This window comes from Lithobates pipiens, unplaced genomic scaffold (genome assembly GCF_037356315.1).
Source record: "Lithobates pipiens isolate NorthernLeopardFrog02 unplaced genomic scaffold, aLitPip1_a1.2 Scaffold_1, whole genome shotgun sequence".
NCBI lineage: Eukaryota > Metazoa > Chordata > Amphibia > Anura > Ranidae > Lithobates > Lithobates pipiens.
Window position 1 is genome coordinate 62170632 of NW_027507685.1, and position 16244 is coordinate 62186875.

Consider the following 16244-nt stretch of genomic DNA (forward strand, 5'->3'; position numbering starts at 1 on the left):
AGAGAGCCGATGTAATCTCCTTCATATTTCTGCGTCTGTCCAGCGTTGCTTGGGAGATGTCTGGAAAGAGTTGCAGTTGTATCCCATCCAAAGTGACGTTCCTGATCCCACGTGCTGCCCGCATTATTTCAATGTTTCTGGGGGGTTTGTCCGGTGGAGGTTTAGCCCTCAGAGCGCGGTGAATTCGGTCACATTTAAAGGAGATAGGGTCCTGGTCAGGAAGCAGGGATTGGAATAGTTTAGTGCAATAGGCGATTAAATCTGTGATCGATTCTGGAGCGCCTCTGATTCTAAGATTGTTTCTTCTGTTCCGATTGTCCAAATCTTCTACTTGCGCCTGTAACTGTGAGAATGCAGAAGAAAGTGTTTCATGTTCTCTTGAGAGATCATTAAAGGCGATTGCCAGCTCATCATGTTTGTTTTCTAACAGGTCTGTATGCGTTCCTATGGCTGCTATCTCTTGGGACAGTGTGTTTGTAGATTTTTGTATCTCAGTTTGAAAGTTGGAGTGTAGTTTAGTATATAATGCTTCTAAGCTAGCATCCAGTTCTGCTTTTGAAAGTGGATTGTACTCACTGTTTGCAGGAGCTGAGTCTAGTTGCAGAGGCTCTGTAGTATGAGGGAAGGTAGCAGATGAAGGAAGACCGCGGTCGGCGCCATTTTTTGCCATGTTTCCTGGGGTTTGTGATCTGAGAGGGTATAGAGAACGGGACTTCTGGTGGCTCCCACGTCTCCCTTTCTGCGAATTAGGCATGCACAAAGACTTATCGTAGGGGGTGTGTAAAAAATGAGCGTTTTCTGGTGTTTATAGCCCCAGGATTGTGGCTGAAAGCCCCGTGGATGCCGGAGTTCTCTTTAGGTGCGGCCGCCCCTTTCCATGCCGCGCATGCTCCCCATCAAAAAAACAAAACAAAAAAAAGTGGTTTTAAAAATAGAGAAAGGATCTGTTGTTGAGGTGGAGGCAGGTCAATCTGAGGGAATTGTGGCACTCTCCGTAGAATAGTCAGGGCTGATTCATAAAGACAATTTATATTCACTTGAGTCTGGGGGTCCCTGAGATGGAGAGGGTGCCTCAATAAACCAAGCCTGGGGTGCCTGTTGACTCAGGGGTGCTTTGACTGTAGGGGTAGCAAGCCCTGTTCTGAGCTTCTGTTTGTGGACCATATAATAGATGTCTGGGCAGTTATGGTTAAAGACTATGGCCACAAGAAAGGGCTAGGCTGGCTGTGGAGCACTTCCCTGGGTGGCCGCTTCAGGAAAGGCCGGGGATCTTCAGGCCTGATTAGGCCTCAACAGGCCAGGGCTGGCAGTAGAACTCCCGGGGTTGTGGAGGACTAGGGTGGCCACAGAGCTATGTATATAGGCAGGATGGAGTGTTGGGGAGGACCGATGAACGTCCAAATAAGGCTGGGCTTGCCGCCGATCGCTCCCCCGGACCGCCGCCTCAGGAAAGGCCGGGGATCCTCAGGCCCGACTACGCCGCGCCAGGCCGGGACCAGCCACGGCACCCCGAGGATCAGAAAAACGCTGGGCGGCCACCGGATCCCCCGCGGGGCGCGTAGAAGCCAGCAAAGGGGGACAGATGGTCGTCCCTTACCTGTAGGAGGATGCAGTGTGCGAACCCCGCGGGAGGCCCCGCGAGAGCAAGATGGCGGCGGCTATGAGGAATCCCCAGCAATGGATTACAGGCGTCTGTGGAGCGATAGCGCTCAAAATTGTTGCCCAGGGAGGAGCGGCTTGTTGTTCTACATCCGATGGTGGTCAAATGATGTCCAGTCGTACTTGATTTAATGCGGATGGCGGTGGATTTTTCGGTGGGTGCAGGGAGCTATAGAGATACACGTCCACCGCCATTAACGTCAGGACACGCCCCCCGCAAATGCACTTCTTAAAGCATGACCTTGCACCAAGTCATACATTTCAGATCCTTTCTACCAAATCTCCTTGAGCAAAAAAAGTAGAAGATGTCCCAGGTGATCTTCGAGTGTTTGGTTGATCCGGGCGCCACAAACCAGAATCATGTCCTTGTGGCAGACCGCATGGCCTAATGGATAAGGTGTCTGACTTCGGATCAGAAGATTGAGGGTTCGAGTCCCTTCGTGGTTGTTTTCTATGCTGCTTTCCAGTTCCTTCCTGTGACCTTCACTCGTAAATTCTTGCTTTAGCCATAACAACGTGCTTCTTGCTGGAGGCTTCCAATTTGCTGAAGCCCAGAGCCTCCAAACAGAAGTAAATCATAAAGTGGAAGTAAACCAATTGATTTAAGGGTTTCAAAACACAGTTACATGCCTGGAATCCCGGGATTGATAACTGTCCCATTTGCTTGTGTTCTCAACCAAACTATCAAATCATCAAATGGCTGGTGTCATAACTTAAATATGCCTAAAATGGGAGAGCAACTGAGTATGTGCAGAGCAGGTTGAAACAGCGTATTACTGGATTTCAAAGTGTATAGAACCATATTTTTTAATGTTTTACATGAGTATATATGCAAAATGGGACAACCGGAAGAGATGTAGCAGGACTTACTTTTCTGACTAAAGTTGCACTTTAAATGACAGATTTAACAGCATGGTCTAGCAGATTTTCCTCAAGAATTTAATCTTTATGTAGGATGTGCAAAGTTTTTGGATTTTTTTTCATGTTTTTTTGTCGGTGACATGGTAGCATGAAAACAGCGGGAGTGGTGATTGTAGTTCAAGCTAAATGTGTAAACAGATTGTCAGAAGTGGGATTTGAACCCACGCCTCCATTTGGAGACCAGAACACCTACACAATGTGAAGAAACAGCTCTTGAGTCTGGCGCCTTAGACCACTCTGCCATCCTGACAAGATACATTGAAGTACTTTGGCTTCCTCTGGAAATATCATCTACTCGTGGTACTCTATTGATCTATTACCATTGTCGAGGAGCTGTATGAACACTCTGAACCTAGGCCCTTTTGCAAATGCACTTCTTAAAGCATGACCTTGCACCAAGTCATACATTTCAGATCCTTTCTACCAAATCTCCTTGAGCAAAAAAAGTAGAAGATGTCCCAGGTGATCTTCGAGTGTTTGGTTGATCCGGGCGCCACAAACCAGAATCATGTCCTTGTGGCAGACCGCATGGCCTAATGGATAAGGCGTCTGACTTCGGATCAGAAGATTGAGGGTTCGAGTCCCTTCGTGGTCGTTTTCTATGCTGCTTTCCAGTTCCTTCCTGTGACCTTCACTTGTAAATTCTTGCTTTAGCCATAACAACGTGCTTCTTGCTGGAGGCTTCCAATTTGCTGAAGTCCAGAGCCTCCAAACAGAAGTAAATCATAAAGTGGAAGTAAACCAATTGATTTAAGGGTTTCAAAACACAGTTACATGCCTGGAATCCCGGGATTGATAACTGTCCCATTTGCTTGTGTTCTCAACCAAACTATCAAATCATCAAATGGCTGGTGTGATAACTTAAATATGCCTAAAATGGGAGAGCAACTGAGTATGTGCAGAGCAGGTTGAAACAGCGTATTACTGGATTTCAAAGTGTATAGAACCATATTTTTTAATGTTTTACATGAGTATATATGCAAAATGGGACAACCGTAAGCAGGACTTACTTTTCTGACTAAAGTTGCACTTTAAATGACAGATTTAACAGCATGGTCTAGCAGATTTTCCTCAAGAATTTGATCTTTATGTAGGATGTGCAAAGTTTTTAGATTTTTTTTCATGTTTTTTTGTCGGTGACATGGTAGCATGAAAACACAGCGGGAGTGGTGATTGTAGTTCAAGCTAAATGTGTAAACAGATTGTCAGAAGTGGGATTTGAACCCACGCCGCCATTTGGAGACCAGAACACCCACACAATGTGAAGAAACAGCTCTTGAATCTGGCGCCTTAGACCACTCGGCAATCCTGACAAGATATATTGAGGTGCTATGGCTTCCTCTGGAAATATCATCTACTCGTGGTACTCTATTGATCTATTACCATTGTCAAGGAGCTGTATGAACACTCTGAACCTAGGCCCTTTTGCAAATGCACTTCTTAAAGCATGACCTTGCACCAAGTCATACATTTCAGATCCTTTCTACCAAATCTCCTTGAGCAAAAAAAGTAGAAGATGTCCCAGGTGATCTTCGAGTGTTTGGTTGATCCGGGGGCCACAAACCAGAATCATGTCCTTGTGGCAGACCGCGTGGCCTAATGGATAAGGCGTCTGACTTCGGATCAGAAGATTGAGGGTTCGAGTCCCATCGTGGTCGTTTTCTATGCTGCTTTCCAGTTCCTTCCTGTGACCTTCACTCGTAAATTCTTGCTTTACCCATAACAACTTGCTTCTTGCTGGAGGCTTCCAATTTGCTGAAGCCCAGAGCCTCCAAACAGAAGTAAATCATAAAGTGGAAGTAAACCAATTGATTTAAGGGTTTCAAAACACAGTTACATGCCTGGAATCCCGGGATTGATAACTGTCCCATTTGCTTGTGTTCTCAACCAAACTATCAAATCATCAAATGGCTGGTGTCATAACTTAAATATGCCTAAAATGGGAGAGCAACTGAGTATGTGCAGAGCAGGTTGAAACAGCGTATTACTGGATTTCAAAGTGTATAGAAGCATATTTTTTAATGTTTTACATGAGTATATATGCAAAATGGGACAACCGGAAGAGATGTAGCAGGACTTACTTTTCTGACTAAAGTTGCACTTTAAATGACAGATTTAACAGCATGGTCTAGCAGATTTTCCTCAAGAATTTGATCTTTATGTAGGATGTGCAAAGTTTTTGGATTTTTTTTCATGTTTTTTTGTCGGTGACATGGTAGCATGAAAACACAGCGGGAGTGGTGATTGTAGTTCAAGCTAAATGTGTAAACAGAAAGTCTGAAGTGGGATTTGAACCCACGCCTCCATTTGGAGACCAGAACACCCACACAATGTGAAGAAACAGCTCTTGAGTCTGGCGCCTTAGACCACTCGGCCATCCTGACAAGATATATTGAGGTGCTATGGCTTCCTCTGGAAATATCATCTACTCGTGGTACTCTATTGATCTATTACCATTGTCAAGGAGCTGTATGAACACTCTGAACCTAGGCCCTTTTGCAAATGCACTTCTTAAAGCATGACCTTGCACCAAGTCATACATTTCAGATCCTTTCTACCAAATCTCCTTGAGCAAAAAAAGTAGAAGATGTCCCAGGTGATCTTCGAGTGTTTGGTTGATCCGGGCGCCACAAACCAGAATCATGTCCTTGTGGCAGACCGCGTGGCCTAATGGATAAGGCGTCTGACTTCGGATCAGAAGATTGAGGGTTCGAGTCCCATCGTGGTCGTTTTCTATGCTGCTTTCCAGTTCCTTCCTGTGACCTTCACTCGTAAATTCTTGCTTTACCCATAACAACTTGCTTCTTGCTGGAGGCTTCCAATTTGCTGAAGCCCAGAGCCTCCAAACAGAAGTAAATCATAAAGTGGAAGTAAACCAATTGATTTAAGGGTTTCAAAACACAGTTACATGCCTGGAATCCCGGGATTGATAACTGTCCCATTTGCTTGTGTTCTCAACCAAACTATCAAATCATCAAATGGCTGGTGTCATAACTTAAATATGCCTAAAATGGGAGAGCAACTGAGTATGTGCAGAGCAGGTTGAAACAGCGTATTACTGGATTTCAAAGTGTATAGAAGCATATTTTTTAATGTTTTACATGAGTATATATGCAAAATGGGACAACCGGAAGAGATGTAGCAGGACTTACTTTTCTGACTAAAGTTGCACTTTAAATGACAGATTTAACAGCATGGTCTAGCAGATTTTCCTCAAGAATTTGATCTTTATGTAGGATGTGCAAAGTTTTTGGATTTTTTTTCATGTTTTTTTGTCAGTGACATGGTAGCATGAAAACACAGCGGGAGTGGTGATTGTAGTTCAAGCTAAATGTGTAAACAGAATGTCAGAAGTGGGATTTGAACCCACGCCTCCATTTGGAGACCAGAACACCCACACAATGTGAAGAAACAGCTCTTGAGTCTGGCGCCTTAGACCACTCGGCCATCCTGACAAGATATATTGAGGTGCTATGGCTTCCTCTGGAAATATCATCTACTCGTGGTACTCTATTGATCTATTACCATTGTCAAGGAGCTGTATGAACACTCTGAACCTAGGCCCTTTTGCAAATGCACTTCTTAAAGCATGACCTTGCACCAAGTCATACATTTCAGATCCTTTCTACCAAATCTCCTTGAGCAAAAAAAGTAGAAGATGTCCCAGGTGATCTTCGAGTGTTTGGTTGATCCGGGCGCCACAAACCAGAATCATGTCCTTGTGGCAGACCGCGTGGCCTAATGGATAAGGCGTCTGACTTCGGATCAGAAGATTGAGGGTTCGAGTCCCTTCGTGGTCGTTTTCTATGCTGCTTTCCAGTTCCTTCCTGTGACCTTCACTCGTAAATTATTGCTTTAGCTATAACAACGTGCTTCTTGCTGGAGGCTTCCAATTTGCTGAAGCCCAGAGCCTCCAAACAGAAGTAAATCATAAAGTGGAAGTAAACCAATTGATTTAAGGGTTTCAAAACACAGTTACATGCCTGGAATCCTGGGATTGATAACTGTCCCATTTGCTTGTGTTCTCAACCAAACTATCAAATCATCAAATGGCTGGTGTCATAACTTAAATATGCCTAAAATGGGAGAGCAACTGAGTATGTGCAGAGCAGGTTGAAACAGCGTATTACTGGATTTCAAAGTGTATAGAAGCATATTTTTTAATGTTTTACATGAGTATATATGCAAAATGGGACAACCGGAAGAGATGTAGCAGGACTTACTTTTCTGACTAAAGTTGCACTTTAAATGACAGATTTAACAGCATGGTCTAGCAGATTTTCCTCAAGAATTTGATCTTTATGTAGGATGTGCAAAGTTTTTGGATTTTTTTTCATGTTTTTTTGTCGGTGACATGGTAGCATGAAAACACAGCGGGAGTGGTGATTGTAGTTCAAGCTAAATGTGTAAACAGATTGTCAGAAGTGGGATTTGAACCCACGCCTCCATTTGGAGACCAGAACACCCACACAATGTGAAGAAACAGCCCATGAGTCTGGCGCCTTAGACCACTCGGCCATCCTGACAAGATACATTGAGGTCCTTTGGCTTCCTCTGGAAATATCATCTACTCGTGGTACTCTATTGATCTATTACCATTGTCAAGGAGCTGTATGAACACTCTGAACCTAGGCCCTTTTGCAAATGCACTTCTTAAAGCATGACCTTGCACCAAGTCATACATTTCAGATCCTTTCTACCAAATCTCCTTGAGCAAAAAAAGTAGAAGATGTCCCAGGTGATCTTCGAGTGTTTGGTTGATCCGGGCGCCACAAACCAGAATCATGTCCTTGTGGCAGACCGCGTGGCTTAATGGATAAGGCGTCTGACTTCGGATCAGAAGATTGAGGGTTCGAGTCCCTTCGTGGTCGTTTTCTATGCTGCTTTCCAGTTCCTTCCTGTGACCTTCACTCGTAAATTCTTGCTTTACCCATAACAACGTGCTTCTTGCTGGAGGCTTCCAATTTGCTGAAGCCCAGAGCCTCCAAACAGAAGTAAATCATAAAGTGGAAGTAAACCAATTGATTTAAGGGTTTCAAAACACAGTTACATGCCTGGAATCCCGGGATTGATAACTGTCCCATTTGCTTGTGTTCTCAACCAAACTATCAAATCATCAAATGGCTGGTGTCATAACTTAAATATGCCTAAAATGGGAGAGCAACTGAGTATGTGCAGAGCAGGTTGAAACAGCGTATTACTGGATTTCAAAGTGTATAGAAGCATATTTTTTAATGTTTTACATGAGTATATATGCAAAATGGGACAACCGGAAGAGATGTAGCAGGACTTACTTTTCTGACTAAAGTTGCACTTTAAATGACAGATTTAACAGCATGGTCTAGCAGATTTTCCTCAAGAATTTGATCTTTATGTAGGATGTGCAAAGTTTTTGGATTTTTTTTCATGTTTTTTTGTCGGTGACATGGTAGCATGAAAACACAGTGGGAGTGGTGATTGTAGTTCAAGCTAAATGTATAAACAGATTGTCAGAAGTGGGATTTGAACCCACGCCTCCATTTGGAGACCAGAACACCTACACAATGTGAAGAAACAGCTCTTGAGTCTGGCGCCTTAGACCACTCGGCCATCCTGACAAGATACATTGAAGTACTTTGGCTTCCTCTGGAAATATCATCTACTCGTGGTACTCTATTGATCTATTACCATTGTCGAGGAGCTGTATGAACACTCTGAACCTAGGCCCTTTTGCAAATGCACTTCTTAAAGCATGACCTTGCACCAAGTCATACATTTCAGATCCTTTCTACCAAATCTCCTTGAGCAAAAAAAGTAGAAGATGTCCCAGGTGATCTTCGAGTGTTTGGTTGATCCGGGCGCCACAAACCAGAATCATGTCCTTGTGGCAGACCGCGTGGCCTAATGGATAAGGCGTCTGACTTCGGATCAGAAGATTGAGGGTTCGAGTCCCTTCGTGGTCGTTTTCTATGCTGCTTTCCAGTTCCTTCCTGTGACCTTCACTCGTAAATTCTTGCTTTAGCCATAACAACGTGCTTCTTGCTGGAGGCTTCCAATTTGCTGAAGTCCAGAGCCTCCAAACAGAAGTAAATCATAAAGTGGAAGTAAACCAATTGATTTAAGGGTTTCAAAACACAGTTACATGCCTGGAATCCCAGGGATTGATAACTGTCCCATTTGCTTGTGTTCTCAACCAAACTATCAAATCATCAAATGGCTGGTGTGATAACTTAAATATGCCTAAAATGGGAGAGCAACTGAGTATGTGCAGAGCAGGTTGAAACAGCGTATTACTGGATTTCAAAGTGTATAGAACCATATTTTTTAATGTTTTACATGAGTATATATGCAAAATGGGACAACCGTAAGCAGGACTTACTTTTCTGACTAAAGTTGCACTTTAAATGACAGATTTAACAGCATGGTCTAGCAGATTTTCCTCAAGAATTTGATCTTTATGTAGGATGTGCAAAGTTTTTAGATTTTTTTTCATGTTTTTTTGTCGGTGACATGGTAGCATGAAAACACAGCGGGAGTGGTGATTGTAGTTCAAGCTAAATGTGTAAACAGATTGTCAGAAGTGGGATTTGAACCCACGCCGCCATTTGGAGACCAGAACACCCACACAATGTGAAGAAACAGCTCCTGAATCTGGCGCCTTAGACCACTCGGCAATCCTGACAAGATATATTGAGGTGCTATGGCTTCCTCTGGAAATATCATCTACTCGTGGTACTCTATTGATCTATTACCATTGTCAAGGAGCTGTATGAACACTCTGAACCTAGGCCCTTTTGCAAATGCACTTCTTAAAGCATGACCTTGCACCAAGTCATACATTTCAGATCCTTTCTACCAAATCTCCTTGAGCAAAAAAAGTAGAAGATGTCCCAGGTGATCTTCGAGAGTTTGGTTGATCCGGGCGCCACAAACCAGAATCGTGTCCTTGTGGCAGACCGCGTGGCCTAATGGATAAGACGTCTGACTTCGGATCAGAAGATTGAGGGTTCGAGTCCCATCGTGGTCGTTTTCTATGCTGCTTTCCAGTTCCTTCCTGTGACCTTCACTCGTAAATTCTTGCTTTACCCATAACAACGTGCTTCTTGCTGGAGGCTTCCAATTTGCTGAAGCTCAGAGCCTCCAAACAGAAGTAAATCATAAAGTGGAAGTAAACCAATTGATTTAAGGGTTTCAAAACACAGTTACATGCCTGGAATCCCGGGATTGATAACTGTCCCATTTGCTTGTGTTCTCAACCAAACTATCAAATCATCAAATGGCTGGTGTCATAACTTAAATATGCCTAAAATGGGAGAGCAACTGAGTATGTGCAGAGCAGGTTGAAACAGCGTATTACTGGATTTCAAAGTGTATAGAAGCATATTTTTTAATGTTTTACATGAGTATATATGCAAAATGGGACAACCGGAAGAGATGTAGCAGGACTTACTTTTCTGACTAAAGTTGCACTTTAAATGAGAGATTTAACAGCATGGTCTAGCAGATTTTCCTCAAGAATTTGATCTTTATGTAGGATGTGCAAAGTTTTTGGATTTTTTTTCATGTTTTTTTGTCGGTGACATGGTAGCATGAAAACACAGCGGGAGTGGTGATTGTAGTTCAAGCTAAATGTGTAAACAGAAAGTCTGAAGTGGGATTTGAACCCACTCCTCCATTTGGAGACCAGAACACCCACACAATGTGAAGAAACAGCTCTTGAGTCTGGCGCCTTAGACCACTCGGCCATCCTGACAAGATATATTGAGGTGCTATGGCTTCCTCTGGAAATATCATCTACTCGTGGTACTCTATTGATCTATTACCATTGTCAAGGAGCTGTATGAACACTCTGAACCTAGGCCCTTTTGCAAATGCACTTCTTAAAGCATGACCTTGCACCAAGTCATACATTTCAGATCCTTTCTACCAAATCTCCTTGAGCAAAAAAAGTAGAAGATGTCCCAGGTGATCTTCGAATGTTTGGTTGATCCGGGCGCCACAAACCAGAATCATGTCCTTGTGGCAGACCGCGTGGCCTAATGGATAAGGCGTCTGACTTCGGATCAGAAGATTGAGGGTTCGAGTCCCATCGTGGTCGTTTTCTATGCTGCTTTCCAGTTCCTTCCTGTGACCTTCACTCGTAAATTCTTGCTTTACCCATAACAACTTGCTTCTTGCTGGAGGCTTCCAATTTGCTGAAGCCCAGAGCCTCCAAACAGAAGTAAATCATAAAGTGGAAGTAAACCAATTGATTTAAGGGTTTCAAAACACAGTTACATGCCTGGAATCCCGGGATTGATAACTGTCCCATTTGCTTGTGTTCTCAACCAAACTATCAAATCATCAAATGGCTGGTGTCATAACTTAAATATGCCTAAAATGGGAGAGCAACTGAGTATGTGCAGAGCAGGTTGAAACAGCGTATTACTGGATTTCAAAGTGTATAGAAGCATATTTTTTAATGTTTTACATGAGTATATATGCAAAATGGGACAACCGGAAGAGATGTAGCAGGACTTACTTTTCTGACTAAAGTTGCACTTTAAATGACAGATTTAACAGCATGGTCTAGCAGATTTTCCTCAAGAATTTGATCTTTATGTAGGATGTGCAAAGTTTTTGGATTTTTTTTCATGTTTTTTTGTCAGTGACATGGTAGCATGAAAACACAGCGGGAGTGGTGATTGTAGTTCAAGCTAAATGTGTAAACAGAATGTCAGAAGTGGGATTTGAACCCACGCCTCCATTTGGAGACCAGAACACCCACACAATGTGAAGAAACAGCTCTTGAGTCTGGCGCCTTAGACCACTCGGCCATCCTGACAAGATATATTGAGGTGCTATGGCTTCCTCTGGAAATATCATCTACTCGTGGTACTCTATTGATCTATTACCATTGTCAAGGAGCTGTATGAACACTCTGAACCTAGGCCCTTTTGCAAATGCACTTCTTAAAGCATGACCTTGCACCAAGTCATACATTTCAGATCCTTTCTACCAAATCTCCTTGAGCAAAAAAAGTAGAAGATGTCCCAGGTGATCTTCGAGTGTTTGGTTGATCCGGGCGCCACAAACCAGAACCATGTCCTTGTGGCAGACCGCGTGGCCTAATGGATAAGGCGTCTGACTTCGGATCAGAAGATTGAGGGTTCGAGTCCCTTCGTGGTCGTTATCTATGCTGCTTTCCAGTTCCTTCCTGTGACCTTCACTCGTAAATTCTTGCTTTAGCCATAACAACGTGCTTCTTGCTGGAGGCTTCCAATTTGCTGAAGCCCAGAGCCTCCAAACAGAAGTAAATCATAAAGTGGAAGTAAACCAATTGATTTAAGGGTTTCAAAACACAGTTACATGCCTGGAATCCCGGGATTGATAACTGTCCCATTTGCTTGTGTTCTCAACCAAACTATCAAATCATCAAATGGCTGGTGTCATAACTTAAATATGCCTAAAATGGGAGAGCAACTGAGTATGTGCAGAGCAGGTTGAAACAGCGTATTACTGGATTTCAAAGTGTATAGAAGCATATTTTTTAATGTTTTACATGAGTATATATGCAAAATGGGACAACCGGAAGAGATGTAGCAGGACTTACTTTTCTACTAAAGTTGCACTTTAAATGACAGATTTAACAGCATGGTCTAGCAGATTTTCCTCAAGAATTTGATCTTTATGTAGGATGTGCAAAGTTTTTGGATTTTTTTTCATGTTTTTTTGTCGGTGACATGGTAGCATGAAAACACAGCGGGAGTGGTGATTGTAGTTCAAGCTAAATGTGTAAACAGATTGTCAGAAGTGGGATTTGAACCCACGCCGCCATTTGGAGACCAGAACACCCACACAATGTGAAGAAACAGCTCTTGAATCTGGCGCCTTAGACCACTCGGCAATCCTGACAAGATATATTGAGGTGCTATGGCTTCCTCTGGAAATATCATCTACTCGTGGTACTCTATTGATCTATTACCATTGTCAAGGAGCTGTATGAACACTCTGAACCTAGGCCCTTTTGCAAATGCACTTCTTAAAGCATGACCTTGCACCAAGTCATACATTTCAGATCCTTTCTACCAAATCTCCTTGAGCAAAAAAAGTAGAAGATGTCCCAGGTGATCTTCGAGTGTTTGGTTGATCCGGGCGCCACAAACCAGAATCATGTCCTTGTGGCAGACCGCGTGGCCTAATGGATAAGGTGTCTGACTTCGGATCAGAAGATTGAGGGTTCGAGTCCCATCGTGGTCGTTTTCTATGCTGCTTTCCAGTTCCTTCCTGTGACCTTCACTCGTAAATTCTTGCTTTACCCATAACAACGTGCTTCTTGCTGGAGGCTTCCAATTTGCTGAAGCCCAGAGCCTCCAAACAGAAGTAAATCATAAAGTGGAAGTAAACCAATTGATTTAAGGGTTTCAAAACACAGTTACATGCCTGGAATCCCGGGATTGATAACTGTCCCATTTGCTTGTGTTCTCAACCAAACTATCAAATCATCAAATGGCTGGTGTCATAACTTAAATATGCCTAAAATGGGAGAGCAACTGAGTATGTGCAGAGCAGGTTGAAACAGCGTATTACTGGATTTCAAAGTGTATAGAAGCATATTTTTTAATGTTTTACATGAGTATATATGCAAAATGGGACAACCGGAAGAGATGTAGCAGGACTTACTTTTCTGACTAAAGTTGCACTTTAAATGACAGATTTAACAGCATGGTCTAGCAGATTTTCCTCAAGAATTTGATCTTTATGTAGGATGTGCAAAGTTTTTGGATTTTTTTTCATGTTTTTTTGTCGGTGACATGGTAGCATGAAAACACAGCGGGAGTGGTGATTGTAGTTCAAGCTAAATGTGTAAACAGATTGTCAGAAGTGGGATTTGAACCCACGCCTCCATTTGGAGACCAGAACACCCACACAATGTGAAGAAACAGCTCTTGAGTCTGGCGCCTTAGACCACTCGGCCATCCTGACAATATATATTGAGGTGCTATGGCTTCCTCTGGAAATATCATCTACTCGTGGTACTCTATTGATCTATTACCATTGTCAAGGAGCTGTATGAACACTCTGAACCTAGGCCCTTTTGCAAATGCACTTCTTAAAGCATGACCTTGCACCAAGTCATACATTTCAGATCCTTTCTACCAAATCTCCTTGAGCAAAAAAAGTAGAAGATGTCCCAGGTGATCTTCGAGTGTTTGGTTGATCCGGGCGCCACAAACCAGAATCATGTCCTTGTGGCAGACCGCGTGGCCTAATGGATAAGGCGTCTGACTTCGGATCAGAAGATTGAGGGTTCGAGTCCCTTCGTGGTCGTTTTCTATGCTGCTTTCCAGTTCCTTCCTGTGACCTTCACTCGTAAATTCTTGCTTTACCCATAACAACGTGCTTCTTGCTGGAGGCTTCCAATTTGCTGAAGCCCAGAGCCTCCAAACAGAAGTAAATCATAAAGTGGAAGTAAACCAATTGATTTAAGGGTTTCAAAACACAGTTACATGCCTGGAATCCCGGGATTGATAACTGTCCCATTTGCTTGTGTTCTCAACCAAACTATCAAATCATCAAATGGCTGGTGTCATAACTTAAATATGCCTAAAATGGGAGAGCAACTGAGTATGTGCAGAGCAGGTTGAAACAGCGTATTACTGGATTTCAAAGTGTATAGAAGCATATTTTTTAATGTTTTACATGAGTATATATGCAAAATGGGACAACCGTAAGAGATGTAGCAGGACTTACTTTTCTGACTAAAGTTGCACTTTAAATGACAGATTTAACAGCATGGTCTAGCAGATTTTCCTCAAGAATTTGATCTTTATGTAGGATGTGCAAAGTTTTTGGATTTTTTTTCATGTTTTTGTGTCGGTGACATGGTAGCATGAAAACACAGCGGGAGTGGTGATTGTAGTTCAAGCTAAATGTGTAAACAGAATGTCAGAAGTGGGATTTGAACCCACGCCTCCATTTGGAGACCAGAACACCCACACAATGTGAAGAAACAGCTCTTGAGTCTGGTGCCTTAGACCACTCGGCCATCCTCACAAGATATATTGAGGTGCTATGGCTTCCTCTGGAAATATCATCTACTCGTGGTACTCTATTGATCTATTACCATTGTCAAGGAGCTGTATGAACACTCTGAACCTAGGCCCTTTTGCAAATGCACTTCTTAAAGCATGACCTTGCACCAAGTCATACATTTCAGATCCTTTCTACCAAATCTCCTTGAGCAAAAAAAGTAGAAGATGTCCCAGGTGATCTTCGAGTGTTTGGTTGATCCGAGTGCCACAAACCAGAATCATGGCCTTGTGGCAGACCGCGTGGCCTAATGGATAAGGCGTCTGACTTCGGATCAGAAGATTGAGGGTTCGAGTCCCTTCGTGGTCGTTTTCTATGCTGCTTTCCAGTTCCTTCCTGTGACCTTCACTCGTAAATTCTTGCTTTACCCATAACAACGTGCTTCTTGCTGGAGGCTTCCAATTTGCTGAAGCCCAGAGCCTCCAAACAGAAGTAAATCATAAAGTGGAAGTAAACCAATTGATTTAAGGGTTTCAAAACACAGTTACATGCCTGGAATCCCGGGATTGATAACTGTCCCATTTGCTTGTGTTCTCAACCAAACTATCAAATCATCAAATGGCTGGTGTCATAACTTAAATATGCCTAAAATGGGAGAGCAACTGAGTATGTGCAGAGCAGGTTGAAACAGCGTATTACTGGATTTCAAAGTGTATAGAAGCATATTTTTTAATGTTTTACATGAGTATATATGCAAAATGGGACAACCGGAAGAGATGTAGCAGGACTTACTTTTCTGACTAAAGTTGCACTTTAAATGACAGATTTAACAGCATGGTCTAGCAGATTTTCCTCAAGAATTTGATCTTTATGTAGGATGTGCAAAGTTTTTGGATTTTTTTTCATGTTTTTTTGTCGGTGACATGGTAGCATGAAAACACAGCGGGAGTGGTGATTGTAGTTCAAGCTAAATGTGTAAACAGATTGTCAGAAGTGGGATTTGAACCCACGCCTCCATTTGGAGACCAGAACACCCACACAATGTGAAGAAACAGCTCTTGAGTCTGGCGCCTTAGACCACTCGGCCATCCTGACAATATATATTGAGGTGCTATGGCTTCCTCTGGAAATATCATCTACTCGTGGTACTCTATTGATCTATTACCATTGTCAAGGAGCTGTATGAACACTCTGAACCTAGGCCCTTTTGCAAATGCACTTCTTAAAGCATGACCTTGCACCAAGTCATACATTTCAGATCCTTTCTACCAAATCTCCTTGAGCAAAAAAAGTAGAAGATGTCCCAGGTGATCTTCGAGTGTTTGGTTGATCCGGGCGCCACAAACCAGAATCATGTCCTTGTGGCAGACCGCGTGGCCTAATGGATAAGGCGTCTGACTTCGGATCAGAAGATTGAGGGTTCGAGTCCCTTCGTGGTCGTTTTCTATGCTGCTTTCCAGTTCCTTCCTGTGACCTTCACTCGTAAATTCTTGCTTTACCCATAACAACGTGCTTCTTGCTGGAGGCTTCCAATTTGCTGAAGCCCAGAGCCTCCAAACAGAAGTAAATCATAAAGTGGAAGTAAACCAATTGATTTAAGGGTTTCAAAACACAGTTACATGCCTGGAATCCCGGGATTGATAACTGTCCCATTTGCTTGTGTTCTCAACCAA

General features: G+C 43.0%; 11 non-coding genes across 11 annotated transcripts; 6 read left to right on the forward strand and 5 right to left on the reverse strand.

The window, feature by feature from the left end:
• Positions 1-5925: 5925 nt before the first annotated feature.
• Positions 5926-6035, reverse strand: TRNAL-CAA (transfer RNA leucine (anticodon CAA)). Its single transcript has 2 exons — positions 5998-6035; positions 5926-5971 (listed from the first exon to the last, which is right to left on the reverse strand). It is a non-coding gene; the product is annotated as a tRNA-Leu (tRNA).
• Positions 6036-6307: 272 nt separating this feature from the next.
• On the forward strand, positions 6308-6380 carry TRNAR-UCG (transfer RNA arginine (anticodon UCG)). The gene has a single exon. It is a non-coding gene; the product is annotated as a tRNA-Arg (tRNA).
• Positions 6381-8067: 1687 nt separating this feature from the next.
• Positions 8068-8177, reverse strand: TRNAL-CAA (transfer RNA leucine (anticodon CAA)). The gene is made up of 2 exons: positions 8140-8177; positions 8068-8113 (listed from the first exon to the last, which is right to left on the reverse strand). It is a non-coding gene; the product is annotated as a tRNA-Leu (tRNA).
• Positions 8178-8449: 272 nt separating this feature from the next.
• TRNAR-UCG (transfer RNA arginine (anticodon UCG)) lies at positions 8450-8522 on the forward strand. The gene has a single exon. It is a non-coding gene; the product is annotated as a tRNA-Arg (tRNA).
• Positions 8523-11273: 2751 nt separating this feature from the next.
• Positions 11274-11383, reverse strand: TRNAL-CAA (transfer RNA leucine (anticodon CAA)). The gene is made up of 2 exons: positions 11346-11383; positions 11274-11319 (listed from the first exon to the last, which is right to left on the reverse strand). It is a non-coding gene; the product is annotated as a tRNA-Leu (tRNA).
• A 272-nt stretch (positions 11384-11655) lies between these two features.
• Positions 11656-11728, forward strand: TRNAR-UCG (transfer RNA arginine (anticodon UCG)). Its single transcript has one exon. It is a non-coding gene; the product is annotated as a tRNA-Arg (tRNA).
• A 1686-nt stretch (positions 11729-13414) lies between these two features.
• On the reverse strand, positions 13415-13524 carry TRNAL-CAA (transfer RNA leucine (anticodon CAA)). Its single transcript has 2 exons — positions 13487-13524; positions 13415-13460 (listed from the first exon to the last, which is right to left on the reverse strand). It is a non-coding gene; the product is annotated as a tRNA-Leu (tRNA).
• Positions 13525-13796: 272 nt separating this feature from the next.
• TRNAR-UCG (transfer RNA arginine (anticodon UCG)) lies at positions 13797-13869 on the forward strand. Its single transcript has one exon. It is a non-coding gene; the product is annotated as a tRNA-Arg (tRNA).
• A 998-nt stretch (positions 13870-14867) lies between these two features.
• On the forward strand, positions 14868-14940 carry TRNAR-UCG (transfer RNA arginine (anticodon UCG)). Its single transcript has one exon. It is a non-coding gene; the product is annotated as a tRNA-Arg (tRNA).
• A 616-nt stretch (positions 14941-15556) lies between these two features.
• TRNAL-CAA (transfer RNA leucine (anticodon CAA)) lies at positions 15557-15666 on the reverse strand. The gene is made up of 2 exons: positions 15629-15666; positions 15557-15602 (listed from the first exon to the last, which is right to left on the reverse strand). It is a non-coding gene; the product is annotated as a tRNA-Leu (tRNA).
• Positions 15667-15938: 272 nt separating this feature from the next.
• On the forward strand, positions 15939-16011 carry TRNAR-UCG (transfer RNA arginine (anticodon UCG)). The gene has a single exon. It is a non-coding gene; the product is annotated as a tRNA-Arg (tRNA).
• The last annotated feature ends 233 nt before the right edge of the window (positions 16012-16244 follow it).